Source organism: Eurosta solidaginis, chromosome X, assembly GCF_040869045.1.
Source record: "Eurosta solidaginis isolate ZX-2024a chromosome X, ASM4086904v1, whole genome shotgun sequence".
NCBI classification, from domain to species: domain Eukaryota; kingdom Metazoa; phylum Arthropoda; class Insecta; order Diptera; family Tephritidae; genus Eurosta; species Eurosta solidaginis.
The window spans coordinates 138,677,360-138,700,422 of record NC_090324.1 but is presented as its reverse complement, the minus strand read 5'-3'; the positions used below and the strand labels follow the sequence as shown (position 1 = coordinate 138,700,422).

At 39.3% G+C, this 23,063-nt stretch overlaps 1 protein-coding gene and 1 pseudogene across 1 annotated transcript in view; one reads left to right on the top strand and one right to left on the bottom strand.

Annotated features, from left to right (window-relative positions):
- The window catches only part of LOC137235482 (calcium-dependent secretion activator-like), a 3,515,579-nt gene that overhangs the window by 119,940 nt on the left and 3,372,576 nt on the right, over window positions 1-23,063 (top strand). The window lies entirely within an intron of this gene.
- Window positions 21,181-21,846, bottom strand: LOC137235172 (tetraspanin-33-like; annotated as a pseudogene).

Genomic DNA, 23,063 nt, shown 5'->3' with positions numbered 1-23,063 from the left:
GGCACCATCGGCGGTTGCGAGCCTGTAACGACAGACTTTCACCATATGTACTGGTTTGAGTGAATGGTAGCGTGTGTCCGTATCTGTGTGTAGTGTGTCTAGGTTCATTCCTAAGCCGCAATGTTGCGAAGAACGTATCTACACTCCGCTGTCACAACATTGTTGCCAAAGGTATAGCAACATTGCGGTGAGGGCACGAACGAAATGTATCTGTGTAGGTGCTATTTTGTGTGAACGTACAAATGTGTGAATGTATGATTGTGTGAATGTATGATTGTGTGAATGCATAAAGGAAAGTACGGGAAAGCCGAAAGTAAAAAGCTTGTATGTGTTAAAACTATCCGTTTTAGGTAACTTTCCTAACCACGGCGGTAGAGATAAAAAGGCAGAACGTTAGACAATGGACCAAAGTTTGGTTGAATCAGTGTCCAGTGAAAGTGCCAGTTCGCTAAGCGCGAGTGAAAAAAAAGAGAAAAGAAAAATTTAAGTTTTGAAGTGAAGTGCGCGAATTAAACCGCAAATTTAACAGTTTGGAAGAAAGGAAGTTTTCTTAAATTGTGCGCGCCGCGCCGTAAAGTATAGTTTCGGGATATGTATCGCCGAATCAACCAAACCCTCACAAAAAGGCGATAATCAGCCAGCCACATCCAGGTGACCCTGCTAGTTGGTAGGACCCACTGGGTACAGACATTGCCGGCATATCGGCCGCGCAACAACAACTACAAACCGTACCATTTGGCGGCACCCAGCCTGAACAACCAACGACCAACAACAACATTTTTGTATATTATTAAGCGCACCACAGCAACAACCACAACACTTTCATTTGGCAGCGTACATCAATGTTATACTGACACAAACCGCTCCAATAACACTTCTTATTGCCAATAAACCGGCCTCAACAACAGCAACAATTACAACGAATTTTGGTTACAGCAACAACAACACTCACAAAATCCACCGGCAACACAATCAAAACGAACCCAGTTAACCCATCTTTATGCTATATCCACTTGGTCTAAAATCGCAGCAACAACCACTACGACATTTTCAGCAACATTTTTGAGACAATCGCAGCAGTCATCAGCCATCAGGCCAACAACAACAACAATTAAATTGAAATTTTTTGATATTGTATTTATATTTTGTATTGTTGTGATTTGTGCATAATTTCTAATGTTCATAAACACAGAGTAAAGGGTAAAGAGGGTTTAGGGGCATACGGGGTGTACATCAGTTATATTTCAAATTTTAGTTCTACCTTTTGGGTTTAAAATTAGTCGTACACAATTTTACATTTTTTTGCCTATTTTCAGGTTTTTTTTATATATTTACCTTTTTTTTACTTCGCTTTAGGACATAAATTCTGTTATTCCATCTTTTATAATTCTATTCATTTCACTTTTTTTACCCATGCACTATGCTCATTTTGTTTCCTTTGGGTTTAGTTTTTTTTTTACTTTATTCCTTTTTTTTGACGTTTGTTATTAGAATTCCCACCTCCAGATCTTTCCTATAACTTTTGCTTTTCTTTGCTTTTGCTTTCAATGTTAATTCCTCCTTGCCTTTCTCAGAACTTCATGGAACTCCTTCCCTAACTTCACAAACCCATGTGGGTTCTTTGATTTAGAATAACAACACCCCAATTTTTCTAAGTTTTTAGCCACCTAAATTTTTTGCCAACTTAAGATTTGGTAAATTACCCTGCTTTTCATCGGCACCAAAACCCGGTTTCTAGCTGTGCAAGCGGGCAACAGCTGTCCCTTCAACGAATATTCTATTAAAATTATTTTTTTATGCACATTTGTTCTTTTACATCGCCACCACAATTAAAGATTCCATACTACCAACTAAACCAGAGCCGGCCAAAAGTTGCACATTGTGCAATTTGAGTTCGTATTTTCACACAGACACTAACGATGTGCGATCACGATCGTTTGCTTTCGCTTATCACTGACTAAAATCAACAGTGAATGCAAAAGGAAAAGTCCATGGTACTTTTTGAGCACATAATAAAAACAATATGCTGCAATGTTAAAGTGACTTTTAATACGTTTTAGTTAGTATTATTAAGTTCCTTTGAACATACATATTAATATTGACAATTTAAATATTAATAATTAATTAATTATTAATAAATATTGACAATTTAATATAAGTAACTTTTTATTCGTTCTACTCAGTTTTATTAATTTTTATAAATTTTTTTTTTATTGAATAACCTTATGTTTTGAAAATATATATTTCTATCTTTACATTTACTTTGTTTTATAGTTCTTTCTTAATGAAAAAGTGGTTTTTTAAGTCAATTTTGCATTAAAAAACACCATACCTTTTTTATAAAAAAGTTTTATCTGACTAGCTCGACCTCCGCGTTCTTAGGTTTGTGAATATAAGTAAATATTGATTTTTAATAATCGGGGATTGCCCATATTGCTTTTTTTAAATGTATGAAAACATTTATTTGAAGCAATTTTTTAATTTTATAATTTATTTAATAATTTGGGAAAAATTTAAACAACGTGACATCAGGACGGACAAGGCGACAGCTGTTTCGATTATACCTTGTAAATCTCTTTAAAGCCTTTTCTCCCGGGAGTGGGAGTCGAACTCGCACCCCTACGATAGTTGAAATGGTTGTAAACGCATTCAGCTACGTCATGCCTGTTGTGAAGTCTTTCCCAATTGCCTTCTTTTTGCATATTTTAATCTTTTACACATTGCATACTTCGTATGCAATTATGTGTTAAAGCTATGCTTGGTACGGCGGTTTTCAAAGAAACTTTGGTTTTGTTGCTGCTTTCGTTCTATTTATAGAACTACAACGAATTAACCAATTTTGTCTGTTTGTATGATTTTTAATAATCGGGGATTGCCCATATTGCTTTTTTTAAATGTATGAAAACATTTATTTGAAGCAATTTTTTTAATTTTATAATTTATTTAATAATTTGGGAAAAATTTAAACAACGTGACATCAGGACGGACAAGGCGACAGCTGTTTCGATTATACCTTGTAAATCTCTTCAAAGCCTTTTCTCCCCGGAGTGGGAGTCGAACTCGCACCCCTACGATAGTTGAAATGGTTGTAAACGCATTCAGCTACGTCATGCCTGTTGTGAAGTCTTTCCCAATTGCCTTCTTTTTGCATATTTTAATCTTTTACGCATTGCATACTTCGTATGCAATTATGTGTTAAAGCTATGCTTGGTACGGCGGTTTTCAAAGAAACTTTGGTTTTGTTGCAGCTTTCGTTCTATTTATAGAACTACAACGAATTAACCAATTTTGTCTGTTTGGATGATTTTTAATAATCGGGGATTGCCCATATTGCTTTTTTTTAAATGTATGAAAACATTTATTTGAAGCAATTTTTTAATTTTATAATTTATTTAATAATTTGGGAAAAATTTAAACAACGTGACATCAGGACGGACAAGGCGACAGCTGTTTCGATTATACGTTGTAAATCTCTTCAAAGCCTTTTCTCCCGGGAGTGGGAGTCGAACTCGCACCCCTACGATAGTTGAAATGGTTGTAAACGCATTCAGCTACGTCATGCCTGTTGTGAAGTCTTTCCCAATTGCCTTCTTTTTGCATATTTTAATCTTTTACACATTGCATACTTCGTATGCAATTATGTGTTAAAGCTATGCTTGGTACGGCGGTTTTCAAAGAAACTTTGGTTTTGTTGCTGCTTTCGTTCTATTTATAGAACTACAACGAATTAACCAATTTTGTCTGTTTGTATGATTTTTAATAATCGGGGATTGCCCATATTGTTTTTTTTTTAAATGTATGAAAACATTTATTTGAAGCAATTTTTTAATTTTAAAATTTATTTAATAATTTGGGAAAAATTTAAACAACGTGACATCAGGACGGACAAGGCGACAGCTGTTTCGATTATACGTTGTAAATCTCTTCAAAGCCTTTTCTCCCGGGAGTGGGAGTCGAACTCGCACCCCTACGATAGTTGAAATGGTTGTAAACGCATTCAGCTACGTCATGCCTGTTGTGAAGTCTTTCCCAATTGCCTTCTTTTTGCATATTTTAATCTTTTACACATTGCATACTTCGTATGCAATTATGTGTTAAAGCTATGCTTGGTACGGCGGTTTTCAAAGAAACTTTGGTTTTGTTGCTGCTTTCGTTATATTTATAGAACTACAACGAATTAACCAATTTTGTCTGTTTGTATGATTTTTAATAATCGGGGATTGCCCATATTGCTTTTTTTAAATGTATGAAAACATTTATTTGAAGCAATTTTTTAATTTTATAATTTATTTAATAATTTGGGAAATATTTAAACAACGTGACATCAGGACGGACAAGGCGACAGCTGTTTCGATTATACCTTGTAAATCTCTTCAAAGCCTTTTCTCCCGGGAGTGGGAGTCGAACTCGCACCCCTACGATAGTTGAAATGATTGTAAACGCATTCAGCTACGTCATGCCTGTTGTGAAGTCTTTCCCAATTGCCTTCTTTTTGCATATTTTAATCTTTTACACATTGCATACTTGGTATGCAATTATGTGTTAAAGCTATGCTTGGTACGGCGGTTTTCAAAGAAACTTTGGTTTTGTTGCTGCTTTCGTTCTATTTATAGAACTACAACGAATTAACCAATTTTGTCTGTTTGTATGATTTTTAATAATCGGGGATTGCCCATATTGCTTTTTTTAAATGTATGAAAACATTTATTTGAAGCAATTTTTTAATTTTATAATTTATTTAATAATTTGGGAAAAATTTAAACAACGTGACATCAGGACGGACAAGGCGACAGCTGTTTCGATTATACCTTGTAAATCTCTTCAAAGCCTTTTCTCCCGGGAGTGGGAGTCGAACTCGCACCCCTACGATAGTTGAAATGGTTGTAAACGCATTCAGCTACGTCATGCCTGTTGTGAAGTCTTTCCCAATTGCCTTCTTTTTGCATATTTTAATCTTTTACACATTGCATACTTCGTATGCAATTATGTGTTAAAGCTATGCTTGGTACGGCGGTTTTCAAAGAAACTTTGGTTTTGTTGCTGCTTTCGTTCTATTTATAGAACTACAACGAATTAACCAATTTTGTCTGTTTGTATGATTTTTAATAATCGGGGATTGCCCATATTGCTTTTTTTAAATGTATGAAAACATTTATTTGAAGCAATTTTTTAATTTTATAATTTATTTAATAATTTGGGAAACATTTAAACAACGTGACATCAGGACGGACAAGGCGACAGCTGTTTCGATTATATCTTGTAAATCTCTTCAAAGCCTTTTCTCTCGGGAGTGGGAGTCGAACTCGCACCCCTACGATAGTTGAAATGGTTGTAAACGCATTCAGCTACGTCATGCCTGTTGTGAAGTCTTTCCCAATTGCCTTCTTTTTGCATATTTTAATCTTTTACACATTGCATACTTCGTATGCAATTATGTCTTAAAGCTATGCTTGGTACGGCGGTTTTCAAAGAAACTTTGGTTTTGTTGCTGCTTTCGTTCTATTTATAGAACTACAACGAATTAACCAATTTTGTCTGTTTGTATGATTTTTAATAATCGGGGATTGCCCATATTGCTTTTTTTAAATGTATGAAAACATTTATTTGAAGCAATTTTTTAATTTTATAATTTATTTAATAATTTGGGAAAAATTTAAACAACGTGACATCAGGACGGACAAGGCGACAGCTGTTTCGATTATACGTTGTAAATCTCTTCAAAGCCTTTTCTCCCGGGAGTGGGAGTCGAACTCGCACCCCTACGATAGTTGAAATGGTTGTAAACGCATTCAGCTACGTCATGCCTGTTGTGAAGTCTTTCCCAATTGCCTTCTTTCTGCATATTTTAATCTTTTACACATTGCATACTTCGTATGCAATTATGTGTTAAAGCTATGCTTGGTACGGCGGTTTTCAAAGAAACTTTGGTTTTGTTGCTGCTTTCGTTCTATTTATAGAACTACAACGAATTAACCAATTTTGTCTGTTTGTATGATTTTTAATAATCGGGGATTGCCCATATTGCTTTTTTTAAATGTATGAAAACATTTATTTGAAGCAATTTTTTAATTTTATAATTTATTTAATAATTTGGGAAAAATTTAAACAACGTGACATCAGGACGGACAAGGCGACAGCTGTTTCGATTATACCTTGTAAATCTCTTCAAAGCCTTTTCTCCCGGGAGTGGGAGTGGAACTCGCACCCCTACGATAGTTGAAATGGTTGTAAACGCATTCAGCTACGTCATGCCTGTTGTGAAGTCTTTCCCAATTGCCTTCTTTTTGCATATTTTAATCTTTTACACATTGCATACTTCGTATGCAATTATGTGTTAAAGCTATGCTTGGTACGGCGGTTTTCAAAGAAACTTTGGTTTTGTTGCTGCTTTCGTTATATTTATAGAACTACAACGAATTAACCAATTTTGTCTGTTTGTATGATTTTTAATAATCGGGGATTGCCCATATTGCTTTTTTTAATTGTATGAAAACATTTATTTGAAGCAATTTTTTAATTTTATAATTTATTTAATAATTTGGGAAAAATTTAAACAACGTGACATCAGGACGGACAAGGCGACAGCTGTTTCGATTATACGTTGTAAATCTCTTCAAAGCCTTTTCTCCCGGGAGTGTGAGTCGAACTCGCACCCCTACGATAGTTGAAATGGTTGTAAACGCATTCAGCTACGTCATGCCTGTTGTGAAGTCTTTCCCAATTGCCTTCTTTTTGCATATTTTAATCTTTTACACATTGCATACTTCGTATGCAATTATGTGTTAAAGCTATGCTTGGTACGGCGGTTTTCAAAGAAACTTTGGTTTTGTTGCTGCTTTCGTTCTATTTATAGAACTACAACGAATTAACCAATTTTGTCTGTTTGTATGATTTTTAATAATCGGGGATTGCCCATATTGCTTTTTTTAAATGTATGAAAACATTTATTTGAAGCAATTTTTTAATTTTATAATTTATTATAAACGAGTTCGACTCCCACTCCCGGGAGAAAAGACTTTGAAGAGATTTACAAGGTATAATCGAAACAGCTGTCGCCTTGTCCGTCCTGATGTCACGTTGTTTAAATTTTTCCCAAATTATTAAATAAATTATAAAATTAAAAAATTGCTTCAAATAAATGTTTTCATACATTTAAAAAAAGCAATATGGGCAATCCCCGATTATTAAAAATCATACAAACAGACAAAATTGGTTAATTCGTTGTAGTTCTATAAATAGAACGAAAGCAGTAACAAAACCAAAGTTTCTTTGAAAACCGCCGTACCAAGCATAGCTTTAACACATAATTGCATACGAAGTATGCAATGTGTAAAAGATTAAAATATGCAAAAAGAAGGCAATTGGGAAAGACTTCACAACAGGCATGACGTAGCTGAATGCGTTTACAACCATTTCAACTATCGTAGGGGTGCGAGTTCGACTCCCACTCCCGGGAGAAAAGGCTTTGAAGAGATTTACAACGTATAATCGAAACAGCTGTCGCCTTGTCCGTCCTGATGTCACGTTGTTTAAATTTTTCCCAAATTATTAAATAAATTATAAAATTAAAAAATTGCTTCAAATAAATGTTTTCATACATTTAAAAAAAGCAATATGGGCAATCCCCGATTATTAAAAATCATACAAACAGACAAAATTGGTTAATTCGTTGTAGTTCTATAAATAGAACGAAAGCAGCAACAAAACCAAAGTTTCTTTGAAAACCGCCGTACCAAGCATAGCTTTAACACATAATTGCATACGAAGTATGCAATGTGTAAAAGATTAAAATATGCAAAAAGAAGGCAATTGGGAAAGACTTCACAACAGGCATGACGTAGCTGAATGCGTTTACAACCATTTCAACTATCGTAGGGGTGCGAGTTCGACTCCCACTCCCGGGAGAAAAGGCTTTGAAGAGATTTACAAGGTATAATCGAAACAGCTGTCGCCTTGTCCGTCCTGATATCACGTTGTTTAAATTTTTCCAAATTATTAAATAAATTATAAAATTAAAAAATTGCTTCAAATAAATGTTTTCATACATTTAAAAAAAGCAATATGGGCAATCCCCGATTATTAAAAATCATACAAACAGACAAAATTGGTTAATTCGTTGTAGTTCTATAAATAGAACGAAAGCAGCAACAAAACCAAAGTTTCTTTGAAAACCGCCGTACCAGGCATAGCTTTAACACATAATTGCATACGAAGTATGCAATGTGTAAAAGATTAAAATATGCAAAAAGAAGGCAATTGGGAAAGACTTCACAACAGGCATGACGTAGCTGAATGCGTTTACAACCATTTCAACTATCGTAGGGGTGCGAGTTCGACTCCCACTCCCGGGAGAAAAGGCTTTGAAGAGATTTACAAGGTATAATCGAAACAGCTGTCGCCTTGTCCGTCCTGATGTCACGTTGTTTAAATTTTTCCCAAATTATTAAATAAATAAGTAAATATTTTTAGGATTAGCTTCAAATCAAATAACCAGAGCCCTTTTTAATTTCGAACTTCACAGTCCACATTTTATTTTAGCACACTGTGGGGAGTTGTCACTCAATTTTAACACACGCTTATGCAATTTTTTGAGTATTTGTGTGGCCAGCTCTGAACTAAACGATTCTCCAAGATCACCATCGAGTGATCTTGCTGAGTAATTGAGTGACCAATGTATGTTTGAGTTTTTTTTCCCCTTTTAGCACAGGTATCTACTCAACTGCAGCGGCACCATTGGAGAACGAGAGACCGGTGAGTGCAATTAAAGAATTTGGTATTTATGTTTATATCAGCGTACATATGTATGAACATGTATTGAGATCGATTCACTGATCTTGAGAAAACAGAAGATCAGGAAAGAAAGAAAAAAAATAAGTTTGAATATATGTTCATACATAATTACGACAATTATACAAACATACATATTTTACTTATCTGCTTGCAAACTCAGTTGCTTTTAGTTCTTTTTTTTTACCGACTTGTATTTGTCCATTTACGGTAGGTCAGGGATAAGGATTTTGTTTTTTTTTTCATTTCCTTTTTTTTAGCTTATATTATTTACGCGTTTATGAATTCGGAATTGTATCTTTAGGATTTGAGTTCACTGGCTGTAAGTATTAAGATATTAGGGGGGTCAGAAACAAAAGGCAGAAGTTTGAACTTCTATAGTGAAATTTTTTTTATTTTGTTATTTTTTTTCTGTACCCTTTGGAATTGGAATTTTACTTGTTAAGAAATAGGTTAATGAGAGTGCATTACGGAGGGTGGGAAAAAGTCTAGCTTAGTTTGAATTTATTTGAAGTTAGAGTTTCTGGTTCACTGATTGAATTGTATAATAATGCATTGGCATTTGGGTAGTCTAAGAACCAAGCGCCAGCTTTATTAGTTGAAAGTTAATTAAAGCCTTATATAAGAATTTTCTCTATCGGTTAAACTAATAGTTTTCTTTTAGAGACTAAGGAAATTTATGAATTTATGAATAAAATTGTAAGTATGTTTGGATGAAATTTGAATATATTCATTATGCAGGGCTAGGTTGACAATATTTGGTGTAGGTGCTGCGCTTCCGCGCGATAAGGGTAAGTGAAGGTGAACACAGGGAAATTACTTCTTGATGGACGGACGAACTTATGTCAGGTTTGGGGGCACTGTAAGTAGACAGGAGTCAGCACAGTGCCCACGGTGCGGTGCAAGTTGCACTGCAGAGGGAGGGAAGACTCCACCTGACAGGACAGGCCTTCATCATTTTCCCCTTCTTAACTTTGCCCCTCACGTATATTTCCATCTTTTTCAGCTTTCCTCTCTTTTACAACACATGCAGGTATGAACCCCTTTTGTTCATGTGGCTGTGGGTGAGGACGGTGGTGAAATGCCCCGCCCAAGACAACGAGCTAGCCTGGGCCCGCAAGCATACTTGCTTGCCGCCGTTCCTCGCCATCCAAACAGTCAGCCACGTAACAAAAGTTGCTGCACTATTCGTGGCATTGAAAGGATCTGCTGCTGAAATCCTACAGACGATTTCCCAGGGAGAGCGTAACAACTACTAAACTTTGATGTAGCATAGGAGACAGATATACCAAATGGAGTTACTGAACAGCTCCCAGAGACCTGGTGAAACTTGCAAGAGTTTGCATCGGATGCTGAAAGGCTGGCACATTTAGCGAATGCGGACGCACCCGTGGAATGCACCGAAAGGGTAAAAATCCAGAGCTTTATTAATGGAATACCTGATATCGAAACGAAGCGAGCGATATAAAAAAAAAAAAGCGAGCGATATACGCAAACCCAAAACCTACATTCACAGAAACGGTATCACATGCTCTGATTCAGGAAACAGCATCGCTTCTGTGTAAGCCAGCTTTCAAAGCACGCCGTGTGGAGGTAGAAAGGTCAGACTGGGTGAACACAATATTGGAAGCACTGAAAGTATCGTAACCGCGGAGTCCAGAACCAGGTCACATTGCACGTCATTGCGATCTTGATCCTAGTGGTTTCGACAGCATGGGCGGTCTTAAGAACAAAGCTGGAGGAGATGAGCAAGAGCGAGTCAGATGTAAAGATCGAGAGCAAGCTCCAGCTGTTGAACGTCCTGTGATATCTGTATCGCAAATCGGAAGGAAATCGAGCAGTCTTAAGTCAGAGTAAATTTCCATGGCAAAGAACGTATACTGACTGTATATACGGGCGCATCTCATTCCTTAATCCGATCTGATTTGGTCAACAGGAAAGTAAAGCCATTGCCTGGAGCAAGATTGCGTACGGTTACCGGCGAGTATAATCAAGTCCAGGGAGAAGCGGTATGTGAAGTGTTAATTGGAAAGGTCACGTTTCTACACAAACTCGTTGTGGCGGAGATCGTTGATGAAGTCATTTCTGGAGTGGACTTCTTAGTTGACCATGGCATCAGGATCGACATGCAAAGAAGGATTATGTGCAATAGGAACAAGGATGTACCACTTAACTTCAGTTTGGAGAAAGGAGTGGAGTGGAGTGCTGGTGGAGGAGATTCTACAAAGACCACCAAGGTCAAAGGCAGTAGATCAGGCAAATGTTGATGGAACGAATGGGCCAAATAAATCAATATCAAAGGTACCTGCGAGAAAACCACTGGCATTGACAAACCCAAATATGGGCACTAAAACGAAGGAAAGAATTTCCCAGAAAGAATGCAAGAGTGGTTTCAAGCCAGGGCGCTCTACTCTTGTGAAACGTCGGAAGGGTACTGACTATGCGAGGGCAATCCGTCAAGCGCAAGCTCTACGAAGTAGTTCATTGGCCAAACAACATAGTGTGAGGAAACGAACCAGGGTAATGAATAGTAGGATGAAACACAGGTACGCCAAGAACAATAATTCGGAAGGTTTCCGAGAGGGAGATTTGGTATTGCTATACAACCCTCACCGGCGGAAAAGTGTTCCATCCAAATTTTGGTGCAGTTGGGAAGGCCCGTACAAAGTTGTGAAGAGGATCAGAGGAAGCATCTACCGCAAAAAAACCATAGGGAAACCACGAAAGAGAAGGGTGGTTCATTTTGAGAGGCTAGCAGCGGTTAGATCGAGAGATTTGTCTGATCGGGACGATTTTTTTTCATATAAATCACATGCGGTGATAAAGAATTGCAAAAAAGTGACACAAGAAAAAAGTGAAAAAAAATTTTTTTTTTTTTTAATATAAATCACTTGCGGTGATTAAAAATTAATAAATAAACGGTGCTATTACAAAGCCTTTTGCCTTTCCAATACTCTCCCCCACCCGTGGTAAGAGGTATTGGCCACAGCCTAAGGTTAGCAGTCAGTGGCCTAAAATCTTAGTAACTTTCCTTAAAACGTTCCACTGCACTGCACTTTCGGTTCTTGAAACCATCGCGTTTATAAATCATTAAACAAATTCTGAGCTTATTTATGACAAAAAGGTGCTTGTCCAAACTTCTATGACACCACGTTGCTCGTTAGCAGAATATTGAAAAACTCGCCAACACAGTGCTTTCTGCTTGTTAAAAATTTAAACGCGCAAACACAAAGACTCATATTGCAAAAGACCATTTATTGGCTCTAGCTACACGAGTTAATTGTGGCAAGCAAATTTTTCTTTGGACACTTAGCACCAGCAATATTCATTTTAGCGGAGGAGACATAACCTCACATATTATATTGCACACCGGTCACACATACAGGCTCACTGGTTTTTCTTTTAAATACATTATCTTCTTTTTCTTTAAAATCAATATAAATTGGGTCGTTTAATCCTCATATTTATATTCGATTTTTTGTCCACTGTATCTTTATATCACATATTTATTATACTTATATCACACACGCGTATATAATTATTTTTCATAAATTCTGGTATTCAGTGGTGAAAAGCTGAAAATAACACTTTATTGCATACACATATATATATATTTGGTTATAATAAATTTTAAAAGATCATAAAGAGGTGATTCCAAAATTTTTCTTTTGCGTGAAAATTTTTTTGAGTGGTGGTGTTAGGTTATTGAAACCCCTCCCTTTGCTTCTGAGCATCAAACTCGAATTTGCTAATTAGTCCCTGCATAATATCTATTCTCTGTTAAATATCAAACGATATGGAGAAATTCATTAAAGCAGCTGATGAGGTGGCATAGTTGGAGGATGAGTTCAACAACAGACCTCAAGCTGAACACACAAAATATACTCTAGCCATTCACCAAGAAGAATTAAAGAATAATTGGATAAAGGCAAAGCTAGGTTATGAGGATCTCTTGTACTCTGAACCGGCAGAGAAAAAGGTGTTAGCCCAGGCCAAACTGAAATACCAGGCGACGTATTCCGTATATGTACGCGGCAGTTCAACCATGGCTGAATTAATAGCAAAACTAAATAAACGCGATAAGGAGGGATAAGATACTCCTGACCCAGAACACAACATGCGACTACCTCCGTGCGATACGGATGTATTCAAAGGTGACTACCTCTCCTGACCAACGTTCCGTGACATGTTCAGGGCAATATACATACGGAATAAGCGCCTCACCCCAGTTGAGAAGTTATTTCACCCAACCAAAAAACGCAGGGTGAGGCAAGGGATATAGTTAAAAAATGCCCACTCACAAACGATGGGTTTGACACAGCGTGGAAGAATTTAGGGGAAAGATATGAGATTAAACGAATTCTCGTCAATACCCAATTAAAAATATTATTCAATCTTGAAAGCGTAGAAAGCGAGTGTGGCACCGCGATTAAAACACTTCAGCGGGAAATAAATAACTGCATCTCAGCTCTAAAAGCTCACAAATTGAGATAGGCAATTGGGATGCGATATTCACATATCTATGCTCCACCAAACTACCCGAAAGTACGCTAGCTTTATGGGAACAGACCATAGAGAATAAAACTGAAATATCGAAATGGGAAGATATGGATAAATTTTTATCAAATAGGTTCCAGACCTTGGAAATAGTCTCGGGATTAACAGGTAGCAAAAGTACCAAAGCTCCCAAACAACCACCACCCAAACATAATAATGATTCGTCTCAAAAGAAAGTAGGCGCCTACCAAGCAAATGTAGCTAGAAACACTTGAAGATGCTGTAAGAAAAATAACCACAAGCTGTCACAATGCCAAAGCTTCCAACGGCTCTCTGTCGTAGACAGAGTGGCGTTTATAAAAGACAGTAGGGGGTGTCTGAATTGCCTCTCAGCGAAACACACAGTATCCAAATGTACGTGCTCCTTTAATTGTAGCATTTGCCACCTAAGGCATCATACACTCCTGCATATTCAACAAAATGCGGGCACGAGTACAAGACCTAACACAACCCAACAAACACAGTTAGATCAAAGACCATCTACTTCGGCACAGGCTCAGGCCCAATGTCAGTTTGCCACGGCAAATCAACCAACCAACTTCAATTCCTGTTTCGCGAATACAAGCAAGGGGGTTCTATTAGGTACTGCGCAAGTCAATATCTTTTATAGCAACGAAAACTTTACGGCTCGCGCCCTAATAGTCTCCGGATCAGAGTGCTCGTTCATTTCGGAGCGACTTAAAAGAAGAAAAAATCTGCCCGGTCGGAAGCTAAATGCACAAGTGTCAGGGAAAAACAACACGGTGTCAGCCCAAGTGAAAGAGGCATGCTTCATTCAGTTGCGGTCATCAATAAACCCGAATGCACGCATACACACTACAGCATTGGTTTTAGCCCAGCTCACTTGCAATCTGCCAACTTGTCAAATTGACCCCATGACACGCCAAGTTTTCCCGGACTTGGTGCTAGCAGATCGGAGGTTCTTTGTAAATGAACAAGTAGATCTTATTCTGGGTGGGGATATTTATGCACAGCTAATGCTAGGCGGTATACGAAAAAATGTTTTAGGCACCCTCCTTGCGCAGGAAACAGTATTTGGCTGGATATTAACGGGTCAAACGGAAACGGCCAGCCCAGCCGGCAGGTGTGTGTCATTTTTTAATGAGGTATCGTTGGACAAACAAATAGCGTCTTTTTGGGAGCTGGAAGATATTCCCAAAAACCATATTTATACCAAAGACGAAAATTACTGCGAGGAGTTGTATCAAAAAACCACCAGAAGAAATGAGGAGGGCAAATATATCGTATCTTTGCCTTTTAAACAGGATTTTAAAAAGGGTATCTCATTAGGATCGTCGCTTAAGAGCGCGTGCTCACAATTTTTCAGAAATGAAACCCAGTTAGCGAAAAATCCCGAATTGCAGACGGAATATAACCGAGTCGTATCAGAATATGAAACGTTAGCTCATATGGCACGAGTAGAAGAGCAAGTTGCGGCAGATACATGCGACACCTATTTTTTACCCCATCACGCAGTAATTAAGGAAGAAAGCACCACCACTAAAGTGAGAGTTGTTTTTAACGACTCCTGTCCCACTGCTAATGGAATCAGTTTAAATGATGTCCTTCATTCAGGCCCAGTCCTTCAGAGTGATCTAACAATTCTCATACTCCGTTGGAGATTGTTCCGATACGTCTTCAACAGTGACATCGAAAAGATGTACCGGCAGATATTGCTAGAGCCCAGGGACACCAGGTATCAACGCATCGTCTTCAGGTCATCCACCAGCGAACCCATCAGCCTATACGAATTGAAGACCGTGACCTTCGGAGTGAACTGCGCGTCCTATCTAGCCATAAGGACTCTTCTCCAATTAGCAGAGGACGTAGAGGAAACCCATCCCATCGCAGCGGACATCCTACGACAGTTTATGTATGTCGACGACGTTTTAGCGGGCGGACACACTATTGCCACCGCCACGAAGGCAAGGGACGAGATCCAAGCGGCATTACAATCAGCCGGCTTCTCCCTCAGGAAGTGGACTTCCAATTTGCGACCAACTACTGGAAGGTATTCCAAGATCGCATTTTTTAAATGAAAACTTTTTAAATTTTGAAGATGCTAGCATGGTTATAGCGTTAGGGATCGGGTGGAATGCCCACTCTGATTATTTCTATTTTTCTACGAAACCCATAGACAAACAAGTCGTGTTCACAAAGAGAACAATATTGTCTGCTATAGCAAAATTATTTGATCCGCTAGGTTGACTAGGACCATTCATTATTACCTCTAAAATCATAATGCAAGGTATTTGGCTGGACGGCACGGGCTGGGACGAAGCCGTATCTCCCGCGATATTAGATAGATGGCATGATTTTTTAGAAAGCTACAGACATATTGAAAGCATTCGTATACCCCGTTGGGTACAGTTTTCCCGGTAGCGAGCAGCGAACTCTATGGCTTTTGCGACGCTTCCGAGAAAGCATACGCAGACGCAATATACCTGAGGGTACAAGTTGATAATCACGTGTTCGTAAATCTGCTCTTCGCAAAAACCCGTGTAGCCCCGGTGAAGACTATATATCTACCCCGCCTTGAACTATGTGGTGCGGTTCTGCTAGCAGAAATAGTACAGTCAGTCGCAAAAAATCTTAGTTTTAACAACCCTACAATCTATCTATGGACGGATTCGACAATCGTCCTTGCATGGATTCGCAAACCCTCATGCTCTTGGTCCACTTTCGTTGCCCATAGGGTGACAAAAATAATTGACAAAGTAGGGAAAGAAAACTGGCTTCATGTCGACTCGGCATCGAACCCGGCAGATCTCGCAAGTAGAGGTATACCCGCTGAAGATCTTATCAACAAAGCCCTGTGGTGGGAGGGCCCTTCTTGGCTTCATGAAGATAGCTCAAATTGGCCTACCCAAGAGACAGAATATAGCACCACGTCAGAAGAAAAGCGGGTCCAGGTACACTCATCAATAGTAGATACAGACTCTGATATCCTCACAAGATTTTCTGACCTCCCGAGAGCTTTGAAAGTACTATCCTACGTCTGGAGATTCTTTCAAAGAACTACCCCAAAAATAAGAGCCTCATTTCAGTCGAAGTCTTGCTCAATTTCGTCGAGCGAAATAAAAGCAACGACCCAACGTCTGACTGTTATCTATCAAAAGAGGCACTATGGGGAGGAGTATTCAGCTTTGAAATCTAAAGAACTTATAGGAGCAAAGAGCGAGGTACTACCGCTGAACCCATTATTAGATGAAAAGGGGGTCATGAGGGCAGGCGGACGCCTTGGAGTTTCCGAAGATATGCTTGTTCGTTTGCCTTGCAACGAAAGCGATTCACCTGGAACCCACCTCCGACCTCAGCACTCAATCATTTTTAGCAGCATTTGCGAGGTTCGTTTCGCGAAGAGGCTGCCCTAGTAAGATGTTTTTCGACAATGGCATGAATTTTGTCGGGGCTTCTAGAGCACTTGAAGCGGAAATGAGGGAATTCCTACAAAATCCCCCCGATAACACCCTATCCAAGTACTCCCATCAATCCTTATCGTGGCACTTCATTTCCGCATCAGCTCCTCACATGGGGGGACTGTGGGAGGCGGGAGTGAAAAGTTTTAAAAGCCACTTCACAAAAATCGCTTCAAGTTGCAAATTCACCTTTGAGGAGTTTGCGACTTTGCTACGCAGGATCGAAGCCTGCCTCAACTCCCGACCAATGAGCCCTGCGTCAAACAATGCATCAGACCTGGAGCCACTAACCCCAGGTCACTTTCTGGTAGGAGGACATCTCTTATCTCCACCAGAACTTGACGCCAGCGCAAACTCTGCCTCAATCATAAATCAATGGCAAAAGTTAAAATCCCTACATCACTACTTCTGCAAGAGGTGGAAATCGGAATACCTATCTGAACTGCAGAAAAGAAACAAATAGAGATTTCCCAAAACGAACTTAAAAATCGGGGACTTGGTCGTAATCAAGGAGGACAATTTGTCTCCAAACGAATGGAGACTCGGACGGGTGGTCAAATTACATCCAGGACCTGACGATCGCGTCAGAGTGGTCGATATCAAGACGATGAAAGGCCAGATAACCCGACCCTTGGTGAAACTCATCATTTTACCACACCATCGCGATGAGGCAGAAGAATCTGCTGCATCCAGTTAAGAATTTTGCCGATAGTATGCCCTTTCACGAAAGACCAAAACAATGATTCCACATCGTGAACATAGGCAACTTATCAATCTGGTGGAATTTCACCCAATAACCAATACACCCCAAAGGAATTTATCCACATCATCACCAGAATATCCGAGTAATATTCGTGGTCTCAATTATCGTAATTTTCGAACTAAACTTTCCAGAAGAAGGCGAAGTAAGCGCCTTGTAGCGTTAAGATAACCTTGATAGTGAATTAAGACTAACAAAATGTTTGTCTTCCTGTAATACGTGGGAAAACCTGAGGTTTGTTTTTAAAATTATCAATTTGCTATTGTTAATTCGGCTTTATTCTCAAAGTGTTATTAAAAGGGCGAACTTCTTACAAAAATAAAACTCCTTGTATGCCTAGAAACACGCCAACTTATTAAATAGTTATGCATACATCCGCATAACAAACTATTAATTTGCTGGATGAATGCATAATTTTACGCAAATATCGATGTACTGAACTATGCATTTGTTTAGAGGGGTATGCTGGCTGAATTCAGCTAACAATTATAAGTTCGTAGCACTTAATGAATGGACATCCCTTCTAACTGGTCTGAATACCGATTTAGAATAAGAACTAATAAGCAACTTTTGGAAATATTAACCAGCGGTGGTAGTGGGTTTATTACAAACGTATCAACATTCACAAAATTAATTATCTAAATGTTTCATTAGGATTTGGTTTCGCTTTGCGTAACTCACCGACTGTGCGAATGTATCATTTAGCCGCGCTGAACGAATTATAACCGCCAACCGCTTGTTTTATCAGCCCTTCTCCATTTAGCTACGTTGAGATATATGTATACTTATTTTTACATTGTCCCCACTATCTCCTGCAAGTCTACGAAAGGTTGGTAGATTCTATCTTCTGAAAAAAAAAAAAAATGTATCATTGGTATGCATGATAATACCAATAAAGCTGCGGACTCACCTCCCCTGGGGAAGACCAGTTCCATTCTTGCCAACACCCACGACCAAAATATAAGTAGCTTGAGAACAACGGATTTTTGTCTGTCAGAATTAAATTCAACATTAGGTGACAACAGCAGCTGTAGTGCGTCTAGAAATCGAGTAGATCTCTGCTCGCAGAAGAAGAAAAGGACAAAACCTTCATTCGTCTATAATTTGTGTTGCTGCTGCATGTGGAATAAATTAACAACAGGCGACGGTGTGCACACAAACACACTTGCTACGACGTTATTACGATAAGGGTGAACATTGAACAATTGTTTTTCATATTTTGTTATTTTATGTGCCAATATTTTTACGCTTTTGCTGATGCATGCCATAGCTTCGCAAAAGGGGTGCGCTCGTAGACTTGCAAGTTTTGTCGTTGGATATAAACAATCCATACAATCCGTCCAAACAAGACAAAGCGAATACCCCTAAAACTGGAAGATGCACGTGTTTTACTAATTTTCCGAGATTACTTTAAGCAAAAATTTTCAAAATTTCTTATCTAATTTTTCGACGCATTTTTAAATTTCTATTTTAAGTTACCAAAATCCGTTTTCAATTTGATCGTCGTTTTTTTACAGCATGCCACCGCGTGCCTGCAGCTCAATTGCTTTATTGGCTATATTAATCTACTGTTGTTGATTGCGTATGGCCGTTTCGAGGTTTTGACGCAATTCCAATGTTTGACCCATCAATGTTTTGAACTCTTGTGGATACTTCGGACCGATTTCATTAACCATTGCAGAGATTGTTCATGTAATTGTCGTTGATATTTGGATGATGTTCGTAATTTTGTTGGCTCAGTCAGATAATTGATGGGAACAGGAGCCAGTAATGTTAACATTTGTATGCGATTTTGTGGTTCCGCCAATTCGATTAACGTCTCCACAGTTAAGATGCTTTCAAGTGTTATTTGCAATTCCATATCGGTGCGTGGAGTCTTTGCCGCATCTGCATATAAACCCTCACTAATGTGTGGTGCAAGCGCGTGTATATAGGGTGTGGATATTTTAAGATCGGCCTTAGCAAAAATTGAACGCGTAGTTTGTATGCATTTTAATTTCACCGATAAATGCACAGATTGCAAACACTGACGGAAATGATTTATACATGGATATTGTAGAGACGGTGTGGATACCACCGAAGCAGGTGTATGTAATATAAAAACAGCAATAGCTAATAACATTGTAACCTCGTCCACTTTACGCTCCTCGTCATCACCTGCAGTTTTTGTCATATCGATTATGGTAGCCCATGCACTGTGCAATAATTCCAACCATTCGGCGGAAACTTCAACATGTTTGGCCCAACAATCGGTGAACGCCGATTTGAGCGTATGCAATGCTGCCTGTGCTGAGCCCGTATTTGCAAGTATTGTTGTATCAATGGATGATTTATTAACAATTTCACGCATTATTGATGTAGTCATAAAAAACTATTGTTGGTAAAATAGTGAGTGCACATTTTGGTTAACACAACGTTGTAAGATCTTCGACACATTGTAAACCGCTAACAACTAACATGCCAATATAGAAAGGAATGATTCTGATGTGCTATTTTTGGCAGCTAATTCTTGTTTAAATGGTATTGGTATATTATAAAACGGCATAGACATGTGACATACCGGGCACAATCTCGCCACTCTCACCACCTTCACACAAATTTTCGATTTCCTTGTGTAAATGCGCATTATTGGTGTTGTCCGAGTTTTTATGTTCAATGCGATATTGTTCATGCCTTAATTGTAAATCCTGTTTGGCGGCGTAAATTGGTTGCTGCAATATTTCCATACAAAGTAACCGTACCAGCAGTTCATCACGCGTTTTTATTTGTCGATTTAAAACATTACATAATCCAATAGTTACTGTTTTGTTTTTAATCAGTTGCTTGCGCGCCCAATCGGAATCGAAAATTGTAAATAGCGACATTGACAGTTTTTGTGTTTTCCGAAGTACACAACGCTTGCATACAAATATCGAATATCATATGAAAAGGATTAGCTGATAGTGAACCATGTGAAATGTTGTTGTTAGCTTCATAAGCGCTAGCACTGCCACCTTCCGCAACAGTTGAACTAGTGTTTACATATGCGGCCAAACCTTCATCTTTCAACCATAATGAGGCCGCATATAATATTAGTGGCCATGATGATCAATAATGCGGTTTAGATTCATGGTATAATTGTGTACTATTCGTTTTTGTATGTCATTTATCAAGTTATGATACGAGTAGCTGATGTACGCGTCGTAGGCCGTTCAAATCGCGTGCTACACCAGAGCCAATCCAGGCGGAACATTCTTCACAAGCGGCCGCTGTTACAGGTGAAGGGGTGTCCGGTGAGAAAGCTGGACGTAAAGCGGCACCAACCTGCGCTTGAAATTGTTCGAGTAGTAAATGTCCTGGAAACTCCGGCTCTGGTATGTTTGCAAACCGATCGATTATTTCTTGCAGTGTACGCAAACCTTCTAAACGCATTGACCCAAATGCACCGTTGTTGCATTGCAACTCCGGACCCACAGCTGTGATGAGTGCATTCAAAACTCGGCCGACGCATCGATGTACATCCGCGTTAGATTGCGAAACAGATAGCAATAATAAATCTGGCATATTTACGATGCGTGTTGTTTTTTTTTAGCAGTCGTCACACAACTTGCAGCAGATGAATTCTCAGCATGTCTACGCTCTAAATATTCTTCCACGTCATCCAAACTAGTACTATCTCTATGCAAATGCTGCGTTTATTGCAGCAGCTGCTGAATGCTCCTGAACGTCATAGCCGCACATTATATTGACTAAGCCAGACCTAATGCCAGTAGCACTAATACAGCAACGGTAAGGGACACCATAATGCTCCACGGATGGTGATGAAGATCAAAACATTCATTCTTACTCGAATCTTGATAACCACAATTGCTGAGTCCACAACATTTAAATTCAAGTTGTGCAAAATCGATGAGTTTGCATATCTGGGTCATCACGATACGAATGGATAATTTTGTCAGTAAGTTTATCTTCTAAGAATTCATAGTATGGGGAAATATAAATCCCATTATGGCTACAGCTAGTTCAGGCAGAAGGAACATCAATAAGCACACAGTCTACACTTTCAACAAAAAGTATTTTCACGGAATAAACCAAACATCTAGCAAAGCTAACTACAGATATTAAAACTCCCATAAGCATTACTACCAATGATATATTGAGTATAACGTCGTGAAATGCTTACAAACGCACCCATTCTGTTGCTTCTCATTTGGCCATGAGGGCATAGAGGCCTATACCAAGTAATAGACCACCAGATACCAAAAATATGAAATGTAGAAAGAAAATCTAATATTTTACACGTGAGCTAACCTCAATGAAATTTTGCAATATTCGTGGATGCATGTTACGTATCGGAACCACTGCCCTTCCGACTATCAGGGGGATTGGAACCACGGATCTTCGGACCCCTGCTACAACATGAGCGCCAACAGTCGAACAGAACCCCTCACCGTCGTCGCCGACAACGACAACGCCCCCAGCTGGCCAACAACAACACAAATCGCAGTCACGAAGCCATCACGACTAGCCTGCCTTGCTCTACGTCGACCGCCGCCGATTCTCGAGGAGTCATTGCCACTCCCCAGCTAAGGACGCCGCTAACGTTCCGCAGTGGACGTACAGGGCTGAACCTCGTCGCTGGACCGGTACTGCGGCCCATGATCTCGATTTCGCCGACCGCTATCGTCAAAATAGAAGCTGGAGGGCGACTACACCTGGTGCGAGCATTGATCGACGTCTGTTCGCCAGCCACTGTCATATCCGCCGATTTGGTCCGGGATCTGCGGCTGGACGAAACTCGAGTGGGTAGCCAGACAGGCTGTGTGGTGTGTCTGCGGGGGAAGCATGGCGATAACAAACGCATTGCGACCCATGCCGTCGTCACACCATATTTCCACCGAGTGGCGCCTAGTCACAGCCTGGATCCAGCCATCGCGGCTATGTATACACACATCTGTCTTGCCGATCCAAAGACGTATATGCCGACATCATGCTCAACCAAGTGCTGCCAGCGTCATTCGGTCCACTCTTGGCGCGAAGCACAATCTTCGTATTTGTGCTCTCCGAAGTATCCCGCGCCTAAAATGTCGCAGATATACATAAATATCAAAAAAAAAGGAATTAATTTTGAATTTGAAGTTAATTTATGAATTTTGTAATAAATAATATTTTATACTTTTGAACTCATGCGTACGGTGTGTCCATCCACAAATCTCTCATTTTTCTCCCTCTAGATATTGTCTACTCCAGCAGCAGGGTAAGGCGAGGTTGCGTACCGCAAGGGGGCCGGCATGTTTAGGCCAGCAGGCTAACCCCAAATGAAAAGTTAAGGGCCGGTCACCCTAATGCAATTTAATAAAGAACCGCTTATTTATTACGGCCGTTAGCACACATACTAAAAGCAAAATTTACGTTTCGTTAAGTTACCCCGCCAAAGGCCTGTTATCTTTGGGGGTAAACGGAACGCGTGGAATGGAACTCGGTCACTTGGATTAAAACCGCAGCAGTTTACGTACGCTCGAACGTCTTGAAGCCGCAAGTTTAAGCCACATCAAACGTCA